We start from the raw sequence: 21,847 nt of genomic DNA, 5'->3' as shown, positions 1-21,847 counted from the left end.
CATTCATTTATTTGCAAATCCGCCTCGTCTAATTAAAGTGATTCATTTGCGTTAATGAAGAAATCCTGTATTATCTGTATGTTGCTTTTCATTAATTCTCGCCGCGTGTCCGTCCAACACTTGACGTCGGCGTATCAATTTTTGATGACGCATACGTGCCGGGGGAATTTTAATAGACGCGTGTGACAACCGGAGCGGAGACGTACAGGCGCTGTTAGCGTGAGCTGTGTCGCCCGCAGGGAAGAGAAGCTTTTCAAATGCCTCTTCATCAGCCTGTAACATGAAGCTTCTTCATTATTAACAGTCCTCTTTTAGACCTTTAACATCTTCCGTCCGACCAAAAGACTCACAGAATGCTTACGTCTCACTTTTAAGGCAAATATAGAACAATTCACTCATGTCTTACTAACACAAAGATGCCAGCGTCGTGCTTTGTCGTCAAAAAAAAACATTTTTAAGCTGTTGTGTTACATTTTCAGAGCTCCGTCTTTGTAATTACAAATGTAATTAAGTTATCTTCTACTACTTACCACAATGTCTATGAGTCTACCCACAGATTTTAGGATTGTTCAGCGTCTATTGTGTGTGTTAGCTGGTCTGGTTTTTAGTCTAATTCACTTGTTTGTTACCCTAACTAAGCGGTTTGTTTATCCATTTAGTTGTTAGCTTTTATGACGCAATCCAAGCAACCTTCCCTAGTCATGGCGCAAAAAAACAAATGCAACCAACACAAAATGTGAACACACATTACACAACTGAACCAGCTCACTGAAAGTTTTCTGAGTTAGCTGGCTAGTTAGGTGGTTTGGTTGTTAGGGTAGTTCACTTGTTTGTTACCCTAACTAACCGGTTTGTTTATCCATTTAGTTGTTAGCTTTTATGACGCAATCCAAACAACCTTCCCTAGTCATGGCGCAAAAAAACAAATGCAACCAACACAAAATGTGAACACACATAACACAACTGAACCAGCTCACTGAAAGTTTTCTGAGTTAGCTGGCTAGTTAGGTGGTTTGGTTGTTAGGGTAGTTCACTTGTTTGTTAGCTAGCTAACCGGTTTGTTTATCCATCTAGATCAGTGGTTCTTAACATTGTTGGTGGAACCGAAAAAAATGTTTTTTTCAAATTCTGGACAAAGTTATGTTTTTGGTAACACGTTAGTATGGGAAACATATTTTAAGTAACACAGACTTAATTTAGCATTATTTGGACACTAGGGGAACATATTCTAAGTAATAAAGACTTAATTCAGAGTTTTTTGGTTAGGGTCAGGGTTAAAGGGTTAGGGTTATAATAAGGCCATGCCGAATAAGGCATTATTGAGAACTTAATGACTAGTTAAGAGCCAATATGTTACCAATTTGCATGTTAATAAGTGACTAATTAATTGTGAATATAATGCCCATACTAAAGTGTTACCATGTTTTTTTTTTACTGGTGCACAAGATGAATCGTGCATGAACATCACCTCGTTCAAACGATAAAACCAACACAGTGCATAAACTCACAAATTACACACCTGCAAATCAGTCTGACTTCTGCTGTTGCCGTATCAGTAATACGCCGATAGGGAGAAGTTTGTATTTACACGATGAGTCGGGTCTGTTTTGACCTCCGCCGAACCCCTGAGGCTGACTCATCGAACCCCTAGGGTTCGATCAAACCCAGGTTAAGAACCACTGATCTAGATGTTAGCTCGATAGCTATCCTGCTGTCTTAGTTCACTGGCTAATCATGTTTAGTTAATGAGTTTGTTTGCTAGCTATGCTTTTTGCTTTGTTGTTAGCCATCCATCCATCCATCCATTTTCTACCGCTTATTCCCTTTTGGGGTCGCGGGGGGCGCTGGCGCCTATCTCAGCTACAACCGGGCGGAAGGCAGGGTACACCCTGGACAAGTCGCCACCTCATCGCAGGGCCAACACAGATAGACAGACAACATTTACACTCACATTCACACACTAGGGCCAATTTAGTGTTGCCAATCAACCTATCCCCATATCGTTGTTTATTTAGTTCATTATTGGGTACCCATTTGGTTTAATCAATCAAAGTTTATTTATATCACCCTCAATCACGAGTGTCTCAAAGAGCTGCACAAGCCACGACGACATCCTCGGCTCAGATCCCACATCAGGGCAAGGAAAAACTCAACCAAATGGGATAACAATGAGAAAACGTCCCCAACTGATAACACATGTTTTTTTTTTCAAATTCAGTTTAAATATCTGGCAATCTGATAACTGCAAATGCGTCACCTTTTGGACGAAATGAGTAATTCAGGTCAACGCCCAAGAGTTATGTTTGTGTAGTGCAGCACAGCAATTACTTAAATGACGCGATCCAAACAACCTTCCCTAGTCATGGCGCAAAAAAAACCAAATGCAACCAACACAAAATGTGAACACACATAACACAACTAAACCTGCTCACTGAAAGTTTTCTGAGTTAGCTGGCTAGTTAGGTGGTTTGGTTGTTAGTGTAATTCACTAGTTTGTTAGCTAGCTAACCAGTTTGTTTATCCAGTTAAAGGTTAGCTCGATAGCTATCCTGCTGTCTTAGTTCACTGGCTAATCATGTTTAGTTAATGAGTTTGTTTGCTAGCTATGCTTTTTGCTTTGTTGTTAGCCATATCGTTGTTTATTTAGTTCATTATTGGGTACCCATTTGGTTTAATCAATCAAAGTTTATTTATATCGCCCTCAATCACGAGTGTCTCAAAGAGCTGCACAAGCCACGACGACATCCTCGGCTCAGATCCCACATCAGGGCAAGGAAAAACTCAACCAAATGGGATAACAATGAGAAAACGTCCCCAACTGATAACACATGTTTTTTTTTTCAAATTCAGTTTAAATATCTGGCAATCTGATAACTGCAAATGCGTCACCTTTTGGACGAAATGAGTAATTCAGGTCAACGCCCAAGAGTTATGTTTGTGTAGTGCAGCACAGCAATTACTTAAATGACGCGATCCAAACAACCTTCCCTAGTCATGGCGCAAAAAAAACCAAATGCAACCAACACAAAATGTGAACACACATAACACAACTAAACCTGCTCACTGAAAGTTTTCTGAGTTAGCTGGCTAGTTAGGTGGTTTGGTTGTTAGTGTAATTCACTAGTTTGTTAGCTAGCTAACCAGTTTGTTTATCCAGTTAAAGGTAAGCTCGATAGCTATCCTGATGTCTTAGTTCACTGGCTAATCATGTTTAGTTAATGAGTTTGTTTGCTAGCTATGCTTTTTGCTTTGTTGTTAGCCATATCGTTGTTTATTTAGTTCATTATTGGGTACCCATTTGGTTTAATCAATCAAAGTTTATTTATATCACCCTCAATCACGAGTGTTTCAAAGAGCTGCACAAGCCACGACGACATCCTCGGCTCAGATCCCACATCAGGGCAAGGAAAAACTCAACCAAATGGGATAACAATGAGAAAACGTCCCCAACTGATAACACATGTTTTTTTTTTTCAAATTCAGTTCAAATATCTGGCAATCTGATAACTGCAAATGTGTCACCTTTTGGACGAAATGAGTAATTCAGATCAACGCCCAAGAGTTATGTTTGTGTAGTGCAGCACAGCAATTACTTATATGACGCGATCCAAACAACCTTCCCTAGTCATGGCGCAAAAAACCCAAATGCAACCAACACAAAATGTGAACACACATAACACAACTAAACCTGCTCACTGAAAGTTTTCTGAGTTAGCTGGCTAGTTAGGTGGTTTGGTTGTTAGTGTAATTCACTAGTTTGTTAGCTAGCTAACCAGTTTGTTTATCCAGTTAAAGGTTAGCTCGACAGCTATCCTGCTGTCTTAGTTCACTGGCTAATCATGTTCAGTTAATGAGTTTGTTTGCTAGCTATGCTTTTTGCTTTGTTGTCAGCCATATTGTTGTTTATTTAGTTATTTATTGGGTTTTCATTTGGTTTAATCAATCAAAGTTTATTCACATTGCCCTTAATCACAAGTGTCTCAAAGGGCTGCACAAGCCACAACGACATCCTCGGCTCACATCCCACATCAGGGCAAGATATAAACTCAACCAAATGGGATAACAACGAGAAAAAGTCCCGAATTGATAACACAGGTTTTTTTTTCAAATTCGGTCCTAATATCTGACAATCTGATAACTGCAAATGTGTCACCTCGTGGACAAAATTAGTAATACAGGTCAACGCCCAAGAGTTATGTTTGTGTAGTGCAGCAAAGAATTACTTTTATGATGCAATCCAAACAACCTTCCCTAGTCATGGCGCAAGAAACAAATGCAACCAGAACAAAATGTGAACACGGTCTCACATAACACAACTAAACCTGCTCACTGAAACTTTTCTGAGTTAGCTGGCTGGCTAGGTGGTCTGGTTGTTAGTGTAATTCATTTTTTTTGTTAGCTAGCTAACCGGTTTGTTTATCCAGTTAATTGTTAGCTCGATAGATACCCTGCTGTTTTAGTTCAGTGGCTAATCATGTTCAGTTAATAAGTTTGTTTGCTAGCTATGCCGTTTTCTGTTTGTTTTTGGCCATTTTGTTGTTTATGTAGTTAATTATTGGGATTGTACAAGTGTCTCAAAGGGTTGCACTAGCCAAAACGACATCTTCGACTCAGATCCCACATCAGGGCAAGAAAAAACTCAACCCAATGGGATACAATGACAATGACTGTCCCCCTCTCCACGTAGGAGAAGGGGGCAGAGCAAAAAAGAGACGGCAGATCAACTGGTCTAATAGGGGGTCTGTTCAAAGGCTGGCATATTCAAATGATTTTTAAGATGAGACTTAAATGCTAATACTCATGTTAATTAGATTCCAATTTAAATGTTATATTTGCACCGTAGGATCAACATCCTATTTTATTCATTTTTTTGGCACTCATTGGACTACATATGGACCGCAGGTACTAAAGTTTGCATCGTTTTTATGTGTAAAAGTGTATTAGTATTACAATTAGGTTCCTTGAATCCTGGAATTAGCTATGCTGTCTGTTTAATCAATTAGTTGTTAGCTAGCTATCCTGTTTGTTTGTTTAGTTAGAAGTAGTTACCCTGTGTACTTTTGTAGTTAGCAAAAATGTGATTGTTTGCAGGCTAGCCTGTTTGTTTTTTATAATTAGCTTGAATTGTTGTTTGCCTATATATGGAGTATTCTATGGTAGAATATTCCATCTCTTATACCGAAATCCTGTCCCACTCGAAGAAACTGAAAAGTACATTCATTGAGAAGACATGAACCTTTTCAAGCTAGTTTTTTTTCTAATTTCTAAGCTAGCTCGCTACCATTTTCGTTTGTGTCGTTAGTTTGCGAGCCTTTTTTTATTCGTGTATATTTGGTTTGTTAGCCTGTTTTTCTCACATCTTGATTGAATTTTTGAATCAATCAAGTTTGTTTATATACAGTAGCCCTTAATCACAAGCTAACCTGTCTGTTTAATCAGTTAGTTTTTAGGTAGCTATTCTGTTTGTTTGTTTAGCTAGAAGTAGTTATCCATTTTGCTTTTGCAGTTAACCAAAAAGTGATTGTTTGGAAGCTAGCCTGTTTGTTTGGTTGCTACCGAGTTAGTTTTTATAATTAGCTTGAATTATTGTTTGTCTATATGTATATATAACGAAATAATATTTGATGAGAAGAAACTGAAAAGTACATTCATTAAGAAGACATGAACATTTTTAAGCTTGTTTGTTTTTTCTCATTTCTAAGCTAGCTCGCTACCATTTTGTTTGTGTCGTTAGTTTGCGAGTCTGTTTTTATTTGTGTATATTTGGTTTGTTAGCCTGTTTTTCTCACATCTTGATTGAATTTTTGAATCAATCAAGTTTGTTTATATACAGTAGCCCTTAATCACAAGCTAACCTGTCTGTTTAATCAGTTAGTTTTTAGGTAGTTATTCTGTTTGTTCGTTTTGCTAGAAGCAGTTAGCCATTTTGCTTTTGTAGGTAACCAAAAAGTGATTGTTTGGAAGCTAACCTGTTTGTTTGGTTGCTACTGAGTTAGTTTTTATAATTAGCTTGAATTATTGTTTGTCTATATGTATATATAACGAAATAATATCTGACGAGAAGAAACTGAAAAGTATATTCATTAAGAAGACATGAACATTTTTAAGCTTGTTTGTTTTTTCTCATTTCTAAGCTAGCTCGCTACCATTTTGTTTGTGTCGTTAGTTTGCGAGTCTGTTTTTATTTGTGTATATTTGGTTTGTTAGTCTGTTTTTCTCACATCTTGATTGAATTTTTGAATCAATCAAGTTTGTTTATATACAGTAGCCCTTAATCACAAGCTAACCTGTCTGTTTGATCAGTTAGTTTTTAGGTAGCTATTCTGTTTGTTTAGCTAGAAGTAGTTATCCATTTTGCTTTTGTAGTTAACCAAAAAGTGATTGTTTGGAAGCTAACCTGTTTGTTTGGTTGCTACCGAGTTAGTTTTTATAATAAGCTTGAATTATTGTTTGTCTATATGTATATATAACGACATATTATCTGACGAGAAGAAACTTAAAAGTACATTCATTAAGAAGACATGGACATTTTTAAGCTTGTTTGTTTTTTCTCATTTCTAAGCTGGCTCGCTACCATTTTGTTTGTGTCGTTAGTTTGCGAGTCTGTTTTTATTTGTGTATATTTGGTTTATTACCTGTTTTTTCTCACATCTTGATTCAATTTATGAATCATTCAAAGTTTATTTATATAGTCCTTAATGACAAGCTAACCTGTCTGTTTATTCAGTTAGATGTTAGCTAGCTATCCCGTTTGTTTGTTTGGTTAGAAGTAGTTACCCTGTTTGCTTTTGTAGCTAACCAAAAAGTGATTGTTTGCAAGCCTGTTTGTTTGGTTGCTACCGAGTTAGTTTTTATAATTAGCTTGAATTATTGTTTGTCTACATATATACCGACATCTTATCTGACTAGAACAGGGGTCTCAAACTCAATTTACCTGGGGGCCACTGGATGCAGAAACTGGATGAGGCTGGGCCGCAAGAAAAGATTTCTTAAAAAATCTAACATGCACTTTTTAATGAATTCACCTTCTATTAATGGCTTTCCCGCCCTAGCAACTTGCCAATCCTCACGATTTTTCCGGGAGACTCCTGAATTTCAGTGCACCTACCGACAACCTACCGGTGCAACCATTCTCCCGAATTTTTCCCAATTTTCACCCGGCCGACATTATTAAGGGCTGCCGTGACTGCACTGCCTTCAACATCCTCTACAACAGTGGTTCTCAACCTTTTTTCAGTGATGTGCCGGCTTTGTATCATGTTGTGTGAAACTTGTGCAGAACAGCGTCAGTGGCTGCAAGACGTACTTGTTCAACAGCCATACAGGTCACACTAAGGGTGGCAGTAAAAAAAACTTTTAACACTGTTACAAATATGCGCCACACTGTGAACCCACACCAAACAAGAATGACAAACCCTTTTTGGGAGAATTTCCGCACCCTAACACAACTTAAACACAAGAGAACAAATACCCAGAACACCTTGCAGGGCGACAATATACAACACCTCAACCGACGCAAGGGAGGGTAGGGGTGTGGGGGGTTGGTGGTAGCAGGGGTGTGTATATTGTAGCCCGGAAAAGTTAGGTCTGCATGGGATTCTGGGTAATTGTTCTGGTGTGTTTATATTGTGTTACCATGCGGATGTTCTCCCGAAATGTGTTTGTCATTCTTGTTTGGTGTGGGTTCACAGTGTGGCACATATTTGTAACAGTGTTCAAAGTTTTTTTTGCGGCCACCCTTTGTGTGACATGTGTAGCTGTTGATCAAATATGTCTTGCGATGACGCTAGTGCGTCTCACATGGCCAGATGCGACATACAACTGGCTTTGCACGCTGTCAATTCAGGATGTAGGGGGCGCTAAAGGCAGTGCCATTATGGCACTCTCTGAATATTGCTGATCTGGTAAAAATTGACAGAGGCTTCGAGAGAATTGGTGTCCTGAAATTCAGGGTCTCCCGGGAAAATTGGGGACGTCGGCAAGTATGACGCTGTCAAGCGCCGTTCATATTAAACTCGCGGGCCGCACCAACGTTAAATTGTCCTATCAAAGCGCGGGCCGCATGTTTGAGACCCCTGGACTAGAACAAACTGAAAAGTTGATCCATTAAGAAGACATTAACCTTTTTAAGCTTGTTTGTTTTTTCTCATTTCTAAGCAAGCTCGCTACCAATAGTTTGTGTATATTTTGGTTTGTTGGCCTGTTTATTTTCTCACGTTTTGATTCAGGTTCCACTGCAACGGAGCAAGGAGTAACCCATTAACTAACACTCTGACTGAAAGACAAATCAAAAGTTCACATTTGTGTTCACTTCATCTCATTTTTCTAACAGAACAAAGTATTTCCCTCTTTCCAAGGAAGTGCTTACTCAGCGTAGTGTTGATTCAAACGTCGAGTGACTGCCAAGAGTCGAGTTGACAATTCTTTTTGTCCGTCTCTTACCTCGCAGAGCCAGGACAGAAACATTGTTGTGAGAAGCCACGCCAGGGTGTCCTCCCTCCTCTTGAAGAATATCCAGTTCACCTACGCGGGACAGTACCTGTGCACCGCCAGCAACTCCATCGGCCAGGACAACCAGCACGTGTACCTGGAGGTCCGCTGTAAGTGCTCCTGGACTTAAGATCTTTTTAGTTTTCTAAACAGAAATCCTAGTGTTTGTTTGTTTGTGTTTGTTTATTTGAAGGACAACGTGCAGTTACATTTAAGAAGATAGCTGCACCAGATTGAGCACTATGCTCCTTTCCGTCTGTAGTCCGTTTTCCAGCCGGGTCCAAGCTATAAGTAGTCTGCTTTAATCGCATTAATACACAGTATTTTGGACATCTGTGTTGCTGAATCTTTTGCAATTTGTTCAATTAATAATGGAGAAGTCAAAGTAGAAAGATGGAGATGGGAAGCTTTAGCATTTAGCCACACAAACACACGGTGATTCCTTGTTTAAAATTCCCGAAAGTGAAGCTTTACTATGGAACAGAGCGGTCAAGCAAACATGAATCCCAACCACATGTCAACCGGCAGGTTTCGGTGAGAAAATTGTGGTAATAAGTTGGCTCTTACCGTAGTTATGAGCGGAGCCTGCGTCCTCCTTCAGCTGCCGCAGACTATTACCTCCTCCCACAGAGACACTGGCGGTCAGCACACCCGTGGCCACACCCCTCCGACTTTCAGGTACTAAATAATCTCACTAAAACACTAATAACACAATAGGCGGATAAGGGATTTTCCAGAATTATCCTAGTAAATGTGTCTAATAACATCTGAATCGCTCCCATTGGGCGGTATAGCTCGGTTGGTAGAGCGGCCGTGCCAGCAACTTGAGGGTTGCAGGTTCGATCCCCGCTTCCACCATCCTAGTCACTGCCGTTGTGTCCTTGGGCAAGACACTTTACCCACCTGCTCCCAGTGCTACCCACACTGGTTTAAATGTAATTTGGATATTGGGTTTCAATATGTAAAGCACTTTGGGTCATTAAAGAAAAAGCGCTATATAAATATAATTCACTTCACATTGCAATCGCCTTTTTTCTTAAAACTTTTTTTTCTAGTCCTTCACTCTCAATATCCTCATCCACGAATCATTCATCCTCCCTCAAATTAATGGTGAAATTGTCGCTTTCTCGGTCCGAATCGCTCCAGATGCTGGTGGCCATGATTGTAAACAATGTGAGGATGTGAGGAGCCATACAACCCGTGACGTCACGGGCAAATTGTCTGCTATTTCCGGTAAAGGCAAGGCTTTTTTATTAGCGACCAAAAGTTGCGAACTTTATCGTGGATGTTCTCTACTAAATCCTTTCAGCAAAAATATGGCAATATCTCGAAATGATCAAGTATGACACATAGAATGGACCTGCTATCCCCGTTTGAATAAGAAAATCTCATCTCAGTAGGCCTTTAACTTTAACTTAAAAGGTGTATTACTGAAGCTTCTATTATTGTTCAGCCATTTTTGAACGCCAACTCGGTTGGTGGTGAGGACTTTTCGAGGAAGAAATCCCACATCAGGGGGCAATCTATCTGAAAACCAACCCCTTTGATCTTGGAAATGCCGACTTCCCAGTACCAATGTAACGCAGCAACAATCAGTTTGGAAACTTTCCGGGATTCTTGGTCAACATCAAATCAAGCAACTTATTGATTTAGATCTCTACCCAACATAAGATTTCCCCCAGGGTAGCTAACGTTAAAGATTAGCCAACTACGGGCAAATTAAGTTAAATCCGAACGTTTAAATCAGTATCTTGTTCTGTTTTAGCAGTACAACATTCGCAGTCGACAACTAATCTTTCTGAAACGTTCGGGGTTTACTGGCCGACATCAAGACGGCCCCAATACTTAAGGTGAAACATGTGTTTCAGTCTTGTAATAAACCAAGCAAAATCCTCAAGCCATCCTCTTAAAACTGTCAAGAACAGTTGTTCAACATCAAAGCAAGCATCATATTGATTTGGATCTTTGTCCGACACGAGTCCCCAGGTATTAGTGAACTACTGCTAGAGTTCGATCAGTTTGAAGGTATAGATTAGTTGTAGTGCCTTGTTCTGTTCCATCAATTTATCATTCAGAATCCTCAACCATGGTTTTCGAAACAAAAAAAATCGAACACAAAATGACCCCAGATAGTTGAGATCCGGGTAACTTGTCTAGGTAAGACTCCTGGCCAGAACTGAACACACGATCTTCATCCATCACTTCTTTCATATTCCACTTGTTCCACACAAAGCTTGCTGGTGAATCCCGCAATGATAATTTAGGATATCTGGGAAAGATTCACTTTCTTTGCAAAGTGCTACGAACCCACTGCTGCGACCCATCATAGAATAGAATAGAAGAATAGAATAGAATGGACTTTATTGTCATTATATTTGCATATAATGAGATTAAGGACTCCCAATTTAAGGTGTGGTAGTGGGAACAAATATGGGCACAAGAGGAATAAAGAAAAAAAGGAAAAACTTTACAATTGAAATAAACAGATTACTATCCAATAAAAATAATAAGCAATCCTGTGTTATAACTGGTGGGCATCGATTCCCTCGAGTATTGTCGAAAATTGAACACAGCAAAAGGTATGAACTAATGATTCATTTAACAAAAGGTGCTAGAGAACAAAAATACTGGAGCTAAGAAAAGGCAAACAAAAGACGCTAGCATGAAAGCTAGGATAAACAAATAGTAAACTAAACTGGCACATAGGCACACAAAGGGGAAAACAAAACATTTAGCATGAGAGCTAAGATTGAATAAAATTGCGCCGCGTGAGAGCTCGAGAGAATAATACAGAAATGTGCATGTAAGCAAAAGCGCAAAGCAGACGTACCGTTGTGTATGAACAAATTTGGATCCCAGAGTGAACAACAAAAGATGCAGGCTTATATAAGGCAGGTGATTAGTGAGGACAGGTGTGCAGGGCCGTGAGTAGCAGGTGAAACTGATAAGCTACCATGGTGACCGACTAAACAGGAAATAATAGGATCAGACGGAGAGTGAAAATAAAAATGGAACAATAAACAATTATATGAGGAGGATCCAAAAACCGGATCTCAACATCCTGTACAATATACAAAACACTATAGTAATACAAAATACTGTACAATATACAGGACAAGACAAGAGTACCGAAGTAATAAATAACAATCTGTGTCGGACGTATTGCACTTGAATGGTAGTATTGCACAGTAGGGTATTAGGTTAGGATATTGTATAGGGGTGAATTTTTATTATAAGTTAAAGAAGCTGTCTCTGAGCCTGTTTGTTCTGGCTCTGATGCACCTGTAGCGCCTGCCCGATGGTAGCAGGTCGAACAGGTGGAAGCCAGGGTGTGTGCTGTCCTTGGTGATGCGTTTTGCTTTCTCGAGGCAACGAGAGTTATGTAAATCCTTCGGGGAGGGCAGGGGGCAGCCGATGATTTTTTGTGCAGACTTTATAACCCTCTGAATCGCCTGTTTGTCTGCTTCAGTGCAGCTGGCGTACCGCACTGTTATGCAGTACGTCGGCAAGTTTTTGGTGGAGATCAGCTCGAATACTGGTAGTTTTGTCTTCCTAACAGATCCCATTAAAACATTTAAAATATCCTTACCTCTTTTGTAAATGAAAAAACACTGAATAGGTCCGTTAAAAACACAATTGTGCCACATCTGATATCAGTGGGGATGGGAATTAACAACAAAAAATTCTGGTTCCGATTCCACTTTCAATTCTGCTTATCGATTCGGTTCCTTAACAGTTCTCTTATCGATTCCGAAATAGGACAGATTAGCATCAATTTTGTTTAGTTTAGAGGTAACGTGGCGCAGTGGGGAGAGTGGCCGTGCGCAACCCGAGCGTCCCTGGTTCATTTCCCACCTAGTACCAACCTCGTCACGTCCGTTGTGTCCTGAGCAAGACACTTCACCCTTGCTCCTGATGGGTGCTGGTTGGCGCCTTGCATGGCAGCTCCCTCCATCAGTGTGTGAATGTGTGTGTGAATGGGTAAATGTGGAAGTAGTGTCAAAGCGCTTTGAGTACCTTGAAGGTAGAAAAGCGCTATACAAGTACAACCCATTTATCATTTATTTATATAGCCTACAGCAGGGGTCAGCAAACCATAATGTTGAAAGAGCCATATTGGACCAAAAAATTAAAAATGAAACTTGTCTGGAGCCATAAAAAATCAAAAGCCTTATATAAGCGTTATAATGAAATCTATCCCTATCAAAATGACTTTAAAAATCTTATATAAGTGTTATAATGAAGGCAACACATCATGTAGGAGTCTATATTTGCTATATTAAGCTACTATCAAAGGCTGCGCAAATCTTCGTTGACAGAAATGTTGTATTTTAATTTTTATTCTCCACAATTTTGCAACATTGGAAATCATTAAAAAAAATGGAGGATTCTCACAGGATGAGATAACTTCTGGAAATTAATGGCTTTTAACGGCCGAATGGTTTATATAGATGTGTGTGTCCAAGTTTAAGGAAACGGCAGGCTATCTTCTAATAGATTTATTACAATCTTTGCGAGCTGTGTAACATTTGCTGTGGTCTGGAACAACATAGTACACAACTATGAGAGATGTGTGTGTCCAAGTTTAATGAAACGGCAGGCTGTCTTCTAATAGATTTAATACAATCTTTGCGAGCTGTGTAACATTTGCTGTGGTCTGGAACAACATAGTACACAAACAACTATGAGAGATGTGTGTGTTCAAGTTTAATGAAACGGCAGGCTGTCTTCTAATAGATTTAATACAATCTTTGCGAGCTGTGTAACATTTGCTGTGGTCTGGAACAACATAGTACACAAACAACTATGAGAAATGCAGCCAATATCATATACAGATAATGTGTCATGACCCATCCATCCATCCATCCATTTTCTACCTCTTATTCCCTTTTGGGGTCATGATACATGCAAATGCAAATCAAATACACAGAGGACATAAGTAAAGGAAATTAAGTGAGCTCAAATATAGCAACAAACGAGGCATAATGATGCAATATGTACATAAAGTTAGCCTAAATAGCACGTTAGCATCAACTAGCTTGCAGTCATGTATTGACCAAATATGCCTGATTAGCACTCCAACAAGTCAAGAACATCAACAAAGCTCACCTCTGTGCATTCACGCACAGCATAAAACATTCGGTGGACAAAATGAGACGATGAAGGACTGGCATAAAACATGTCTTTCGGTGGCAGCATTGGAGAAATTTGTACATGTAAAAAAAATACGATGAGTTCGAGGATCGCTGAAATTAGTAGGACAAAACAGTGCTCGCCAAATACTCATCAGTGAAACATGTATAACATAAACAGTGGGATTTCTAACAATTAGGAAGGTTTGCATCATGTTTGTCCTCCTACAGAAAATATATTAAAACAAAAAAAAAATGTCTTCATCTTTTTCCATTTTCACACACCTCGGAAAAAGGCACATACGTAGCATAGAAGAAAAATAATAACTTTTTTGGTAAATAAATATGAGAACTTAATATTCTTGTGTAGAATTTTAAGCATGTACAAGTTACACAAGAATGTAACATTTGGTAACATTTAATAATACCTTATTACATGCAAACTGAGGTATGTCAAGCCTTTATTGGTGATTATGGTAAATATTAGGGTTTACAGTTGATGAAATCGTTGATTTGAAAATCTTATTACCGTATTTTTCGTACTATAAGTCGCAGTTTTTTTTATATTTTGGCCGGGGGTGAGACTTGGCCAAATTATAAAAAATAAATAAATAAATATTTACAACCGGGCGGTATACCTCGGTTGGTAGAGCGGCCGTGCCAGCAACTTGAGGGTTCCAGGTTCGATCCCCGCTTGCGCCATCCTAGTCACTGCCGTTGTGTCCTTAGGCAAGACACTTTTACCCACTTTCTCCCAGTGCCACCCACACTGGTTTAAATGTAACTTAGACATTGGGTTTCACTATGTAAAGCACTTTGAGTCACTAGAGAAAAAGCGCTATATAAATATCATTCACTTCACTTCACTGTTTTTTTTTTTTTTTTTTTTTTATTTGCAGAGTCTAACCCCGGCCAACCTATAAAAAAAACTGCGACTTGTAGTCCGAAAAATACGGTAAATGTAAGGGTTCAAAAACTGTAAGCCATGATAAACAAAATCATAACAAGTAAAAGCTTGCATGCAACAAGTTAAAACCCCGGATTAGTTTCGCATTTGAAGTCGTTTGCTGACATGAGTGGAATTTTACACCATCCTGAGTAATATAAGGAGAGAAAATCTGGCGGGAGGGAAAAAAAAATGCACCTTTTCTCGGACTACAATTGAACATCAATCGACTGAAAATGCAAACTTTTGACCACAAACTTAGTCTCTTGTTTTAGCGACAGACATACACGGAAAATATCGGGTTAGTGCATCTGCCTCACAATACAAAGATCCTAAGTAGTCATGAGTTCGATCCCGGGCTCGGGATTTTTTTGTGTGGAGTTTGCATGTTCTCCCCGTGACTGCGTGGGTTCCCTCCGGGTACCCCGGCTTCTGGGGATAAGTTGATTGGCAACACTAAATTGACCCTAGTGTGTGAATGTTATCTATCTGTGTTGGCCCTGCAATGAGGTGGCGACTTGTCCTGGGTGTACCCCGCCTACCGCCCGAATGCAGCTGAGATAGGTTCCAGCGACCCCAAAAGGGACAAGCGGTAAGAAAATGGATGGATGGATGGATGGCATAAACCGGGGGTAAATCTGGCTCTCGTCATGCTCGTCTAAATGAGAAGGCTTTCATTTCATCCATCCATCCATCCATTTACTACCGCTTATTCCCTTTCGGGGTCGCGGGGGGCGCTGGCGCCTATCTCAGCTACAATCGGGCGGAAGGCGGGGTACACCCTGGACAAGTCGCCACCTCATCGCAGGGCCAACACAGATAGACAGACAACATTCACACTCACATTCAAACACTAAGGACCATTTAGTGTTGCCAATCAACCTATCCCCAGGTGCATGTCTTTGGAAGTGGGAGGAAGCCGGAGTACCCGGAGGGAACCCACGCATTCACGGGGAGAACATGCAAACTCCACACAGAAAGATCCCAAGCCTGGATTTGAACCCAGGACTGCAGGAACTTCTTATTGTGAGGCAGACGCACTAACCCCTCTGCCACCGTGACAAATAATAGCGCTAACATGAGGAGTTGAGTTAGTACTTGTTGTATTCAGATGAAGCGCTCGAGTCACTGCTGCTGGGATTAGATAGGAGCGGTTAAAAACGCGACTTTGGTTTATATCGTAAGCCGTGTGTTCAAATGTTTCAGCATATTGCTCGCATGTCCTCCTCTTGATGAACAAGCAGACTTATAATTGTTACAAGTAGCGCTGTTGCCGTCTTTTCTCGCACAATGTAGTCAACTGTAGAGCAACATCATCCCCACCCGGCAGGATCGATACAAGAACCGTCTGAATAAATGGCAGGCGATTCCTAGGAATTGTTGATACACTGAGAACAGGTTCTGAACAAGAACCGGTTTTCCATTAACCCAGGGGCAGGGAACCTATGGCTCTAGAGCAGGGGTGGGCAAACTTTTTGACTCGCGGGCCACAACGGGTTTTAAAATTTGACAGAGGGGCCGGGCCAGGTGCATTTGGAGGGAGTGTTTGGGCCGGATATACTAAAGCATTAAATGTAGTGTGTGCAAACCTCATAGCAGAGTAAGAACACTACAACCCAATTTATTAACTGTCTTTCAAATGTGAAAAATAGCCCTTATCAGTTAATAAATTAGTCTCAAGGAATATGCAAGATATGGCATTTACATACTATTTCGCAGATACTGTGAGGAGGAAATGTAAAAAAATAAAATAACATCCATCCATCATCTTCCGCTTATCCGAGGTCGGGTCGCGGGGGCAACAGCCTAAGCAGGGAAACCCAGACTTCCCTCTCCCCAGCCACTTCGTCTAGCTCTTCCCGGGGGATCCCGAGGCGTTCCCAGGCCAGCCAGGAGACATAGTCTTCCCAACGTGTCCTGGGTCTTCCCCGTGGCCTCCTACCGGTTGGACGTGCCCTAAACACCTCCCTAGGGAGGCGTTCGGGTGGCATCCTGACCAGATGCCCGAACCACCTCATCTGGCTCCTCTCGATGTGGAGGAGCAGCGGCTTTACTTTGAGTTCCTCCCGGATGGCAGAGCTTCTCACCCTATCTCTAAGGGAGAGCCCCGCCACACGGCGGAGGAAACTCATTTCGGCCGCTTGTACCCGTGATCTTATCCTTTCGGTCATGACCCAAAGCTCATGACCATAGGTGAGGATGGGAACGTAGATCGACCGGTAAATTGAGAGCTTTGCCTTCCGGCTCAGCTCCTTCTTCACCACAACGGATCGGTACAACGTCCGCATTACTGAAGACGCCGCACCGATCCGCCTGTCGATCTCACGATCCACTCTTCCCTCACTCGTGAACAAGACTCCTAGGTACTTGAACTCCTCCACTTGGGGCAGGGTCTCCTCCCCAACCCGGAGATGGCACTCCACCCTTTTCCGGGCGAGAACCATGGACTCGGATTTGGAGGTGCTGATTCTCATTCCGGTCGCTTCACACTCGGCTGCGAACCGATCCAGCGAGAGCTGAAGATCCCGGCCAGATGAAGCCATCAGGACCACATCATCTACAAAAAGCAGAGACCTAATCCTGCGGTTACCAAACCGGAACCCCTCAACGCCTTGACTGCGCCTAGAAATTCTGTCCATAAAAGTTATGAACAGAATCGGTGACAAAGGACAGCCTTGGCGGAGTCCAACCCTCACTGGAAATGTGTTCGACTTACTGCCGGCAATGCGAACCAAGCTCTGGCACTGATCATACAGGGAGCGGACCGCCGCAATAAGACAGTCCGATACCCCATACTCTCTGAGCACTCCCCACAGGACTTCCCGAGGGACACGGTCGAATGCCTTCTCCAAGTCCACAAAGCACATGTAGACTGGTTGGGCAAACTCCCATGCACCCTCAAGAACCCTGCCGAGAGTATAGAACTGGTCCACAGTTCCACGACCAGGACGAAAACCACACTGTTCCTCCTGAATCCGAGGTTCGACTATCCGACGTAGCTTCCTATCTATTAAAATAACATACGCACTGTGATTTATTAAGATTGCGTCTGTTTTTAATAAGTTTCAATCGAAGGTGCAAAGTTAAAGAAATCAACATCTATTGAAAAATGGAATCACTTTCAACATTCAAACCATATTATTACACAACGAAATACTCAAGCTCAATAATATCTACTTGTGTTAAACTCCGCAAAATCATGGATGGATCTACAAACTCGCCACGGACGCCCTCGCCTTCACGCGCAAACAGTACACGTGTATCGTTGCCAAGCACACAGACATAGGCAGTATTGAATATCCTACCTGCAGCTGAAAATTTAAATTTAAATTAAGAGCGATGTGCGGCGTGTTAATTAAGCTACTGCACCGCTGCTGTGCGTAAATGCGCATTGCTCTTAATTAAAAGACGCACTTTTAAACTTTCCATATGCATTTTTTCATAACACAGCAGAAAAACTCACCATTTCAGTGGGAACAGTGTTGTTGGTCTCCCTTTTTTGCCAGCGCATCAAAGTCTGGAGTTAGTTTTGTTGTGGCAATTCTCAGGACAGATCTGAGGCGTTGGTCATTTAACTTGGATGTGTGATGGGCTTTGTTGATTTTCATGATGCTAAACGTCTGCTCACACACGTAGGTCGAGCCAAACAACACCAGCATCTTCTGCGCCGTCCTCCGGAGGTTTGGAAACGCGGTCCCGCTAAGTGAAGCGTAAAAGTCATTCAGTTTAAGAGACTTGAACTTCTCCTTTGAGACGGAGTCAGAGTGAAGATCGATCGGTTCCAATTGCAGCTCCCGCGGTGCTGATTCGGGGTCTTGTGACAGGGGACAGGACACCAGTTGAAGTGACTTGTCAATTTTTTCAAAATCACAGAACCGACGGCAAAATTCTCTGTGCAGATCGTCTAGTGATTTGCAGTATTTCTTCGCATTTCGGGCGGCCTCTAATGTGGGGAAATGTGCGAAAAGATTTGTTTGACATTTGCCTGGAGAATAAAACCAGCTTGGATTTGAAGGCTCTCACATTTGTGTACATGTCGTGCGCAAACTGATCTTTCCCCTGTAGCTTCACGTTCAGCTCATTCGTGTGTGAAAATATGTCCACAGCAAACGCAAAGTCAAAAAGCCAGTTTGTGTCGCTCAGCTCGGGGAATTCTTCGGATTTCCCTATTAAATTAAAAAATGAGCGAATCTCGTCTTTGAGCTCCCAGACTCGTTGAAACACTTTCCCCAAACTTAACCAGCGGGACGCGAGAGTGGTAGAGTAGGTCCTGGTGATCCGCATTAGTTTCTTCCAGGAACGTAATGAACTGACGATGATTAAGTCCCCTTGCTCGTATGAAGTTAACAAGTTTTACAACTGGATCCACGACGTGATTAAGCTGCAATACAGACTTACATAGAGACTCCTGATGAATGATGCAGTGAAGTAAAATAACATCCTGGTCAGGGTTTTCTTCTTTCACTTTATCCTGGATTCTTTTCAGCAGCCCGATGTTTTTTCCAGTTAAATTTGGCGATCCATCCGTGGTGACATTGGCAAGTTTACTCCAAGGTAGCTTCATTCTCTCGATGACAGCAGACACCTGTTCATGTAAGTCCTCTCCTCGCGTTTTCCCTTTCAGTGATTCCATGCTCAAAAGCTCCTCCGTTATCTCAAAACTGTCGTTAATCCCTCGAATAAAAATTAGGAGCTGAGCAGTGTCTTTTATGTCGTTACTTTCATCCAGTGCTAGTGAATATAACTTAAAGGACTCCGCCTTTTTGTTTAACTCGCTGACTATATCTTCGTCAATCAGTTCCACGCGGCGAGTCACTGTCCTGCGTGCTAAACGGATTTTTTTCAAACTTGGCTTTGCTCTCCGGACACAAGAGACCTGCTGTCTCTACCATGCACTCTTTCAAAAACTCGCCTTCGGAAAAAGGCTTGCTAGCCTTTGCTAATTTGAATGCCAGCAAATAACTTGCCTTGGTACTTGACTCTTGAATTGCAGTTTGTCGGTGAAAAAAGTTCTGTTGACTCCGTAAATTAGCTGCCAACCTCTGAGCAGTAGCCGCCCGTTCTTGTGTTGACTGCTTGCTAGCATAGTTTGCATGCTTCGTGGCAAAGTGACGGCTGATATTGTACTCTTTGAAAACCGCAACAGCTTCTTGGCATATCAGACATACAGCCGTTGATCGGACTTTAGTGAAGAAGTATTTTGTTGTCCACTCCTTATTAAACACTCGGCATTCGCTGTCCACTTTCCTTCTCTTTGGTCCGCTCGTTTTTACAGAAGGGCTTAATGGTGACGTGAAACGAAGTGAAAATTAAAGTGAAATAAAGAGAAATACGCGCCACTCCAACAACGGTCAATGTGTTTTGAGTGCGCCATCTATTGGGGAAACGTGGGCATTGCAGGGAAAGGGGAAAAAAAGAAGGTTTTTACTATAATTTGGACAAGTTCGGCGGGCCGGATTAAAAAGCCTAACGGGCCGTATGTGGCCCGCGGGCCGTAGTTTGCCCATGTCTGCTCTAGAGCCAGATGTGGCTCTTTTGATGACTGCATCTGGCTCTCAGATAAATCCGAGCTGACACTGCTTAATACGCTAATTATTGAATAATTCCGCTGTGTTAAAAATAACGTTCAAAATATAAAACATTCTCGTGCATTTTAATCCATCCATCCGTTTTCTTCCGCACCTGTTCAAGAAGTTGCGTTAATGGTAAAAAGTTATTTATTTATCATTGATTAGTGTGGGGCTTGCCCTCCTGGGGGTTCTTCAGACCACCAAGCACGGACATCAGAGCCTGTTTCAGGGTTACAATATTGTTTTATTTTTCAATAAGTCTCTCAGTTGCTTTCCAGCAATTGTCTTTTTCTCTCTGGTTCTCGTTTGCACTCCGGCTCCAGCCCCAACCCGTCTCTCCTCCTGGCTGCTGCTTATAACATAGCGACAGGTGATTAGATAACAAGGCCCAGGTGGGCCATCTACGCACCTGTCACTGATTTCGAGGCCGGTCCTGCCACACCCCGCTTCGCTGCAGGCCCGCAGGCCACACCCCCTCCACAGTTAGCTTCAGAATAACAATGTTATTACAGAGAATAACAGACTTATTATACTCTAGAAATGTTGGTTTTACTTAAAAATGCACGTGATTAGTTGTGTTCAGTGTAAAAGAAAATATTATATGGCTCTTACGGAAATACATTTTAAAATATTTGGCCTCTTGGCTCTCTCAGCCAAAAAGGTTCCCGACCCCTGCATTAAGCCATACCCTCACATTGTCTTGTGGTGGTACTGTGAGAGTGTTGCACTTCTTTACCATCCCCGATTTAATTCTAAAGTTGTCAAAAAGACTAGCCGCAGCCTCAAGAAATGCTCCTTTCACAGTATCGCCTTGTTCGAATGGCTTCTTTTGTTCAACAAGGACGTGACTGACGCGAAAAGGAAGCAATAGTAAAAAGGGAAAATGATGTCCAAAGTAAATCATAACCTGCTACCTAAGAATGTTAAAAAAAAATTCTCAACAAAAGAGGAGAAATATAACCTTAAAGGAAAATCTAATTTAAAACATCCGACAGAATTTCTAGGCGCAGTCAAGGCGTTGACGGGTTCCGGTTTGGTGGCTGCAGGATTAGGTCTCTGCTTTTTGCAGATGATGTGGTCCTGATGGCTTCATCTGGCCGGGATCTTCAGCTCTCACTGGATCGGTTTGCAGCTGAGTGTGAAGCGACCGGAATGAGAATCAGCACCTCCAAGTCCGAGTCCATGGTTCGCGCCCGGAAAAGGGTGGAGTGTCATCTCCGGGTTGGGGAGGAGACCCTGCCCCAAGTGGAGGAGTTCAAGTACCTAGGAGTCTTGTTCACGAGTGAGGGAAGAGTGGATCGTGAGATCGACAGGCGGATCGGTGCGGCGTCTTCAGTAATGCGGACATTGTACCGATCCGTTGTGGTGAAGAAGGAGCTGAACCGGAAGGCAAAGCTCTCAATTTACCGGTCGATCTACGTTCCCATCCTCACCTATGGTCATGAGCTTTGGGTCATGACCGAAAGGATAAGATCACGGGTACAAGCGGCCGAAATGAGTTTCCTCCGCCGTGTGGCGGGGCTCTCCCTTAGAGATAGGGTGAGAAGCTCTGCCATCCGGGAGGAACTCAAAGTAAAGCCGCTGCTCCTTCACATCGAGAGGAGCCAGATGAGGTGGTTCGGGCATCTGGTCAGGATGCCACCCGAATGCCTCCCTAGGGAGGTGTTTAGGGCACGTCCAACCGGTAGGAGGCCACGGGGAAGACCCAG

At 41.9% G+C, this 21,847-nt stretch overlaps 1 pseudogene; it reads left to right on the top strand.

Moving 5' to 3' along the window:
- LOC133550458 (neural cell adhesion molecule 1-like) overlaps window positions 1–21,847 on the top strand; it is a 662,135-nt pseudogene that overhangs the window by 518,461 nt on the left and 121,827 nt on the right.

This window comes from Nerophis ophidion, linkage group LG04 (assembly GCF_033978795.1).
Source record: "Nerophis ophidion isolate RoL-2023_Sa linkage group LG04, RoL_Noph_v1.0, whole genome shotgun sequence".
Classification (NCBI taxonomy): Eukaryota; Metazoa; Chordata; class Actinopteri; order Syngnathiformes; family Syngnathidae; genus Nerophis; species Nerophis ophidion.
Note: the sequence above shows the minus strand (reverse complement) of the source record. Positions and strands in the feature narration are given on the sequence as shown.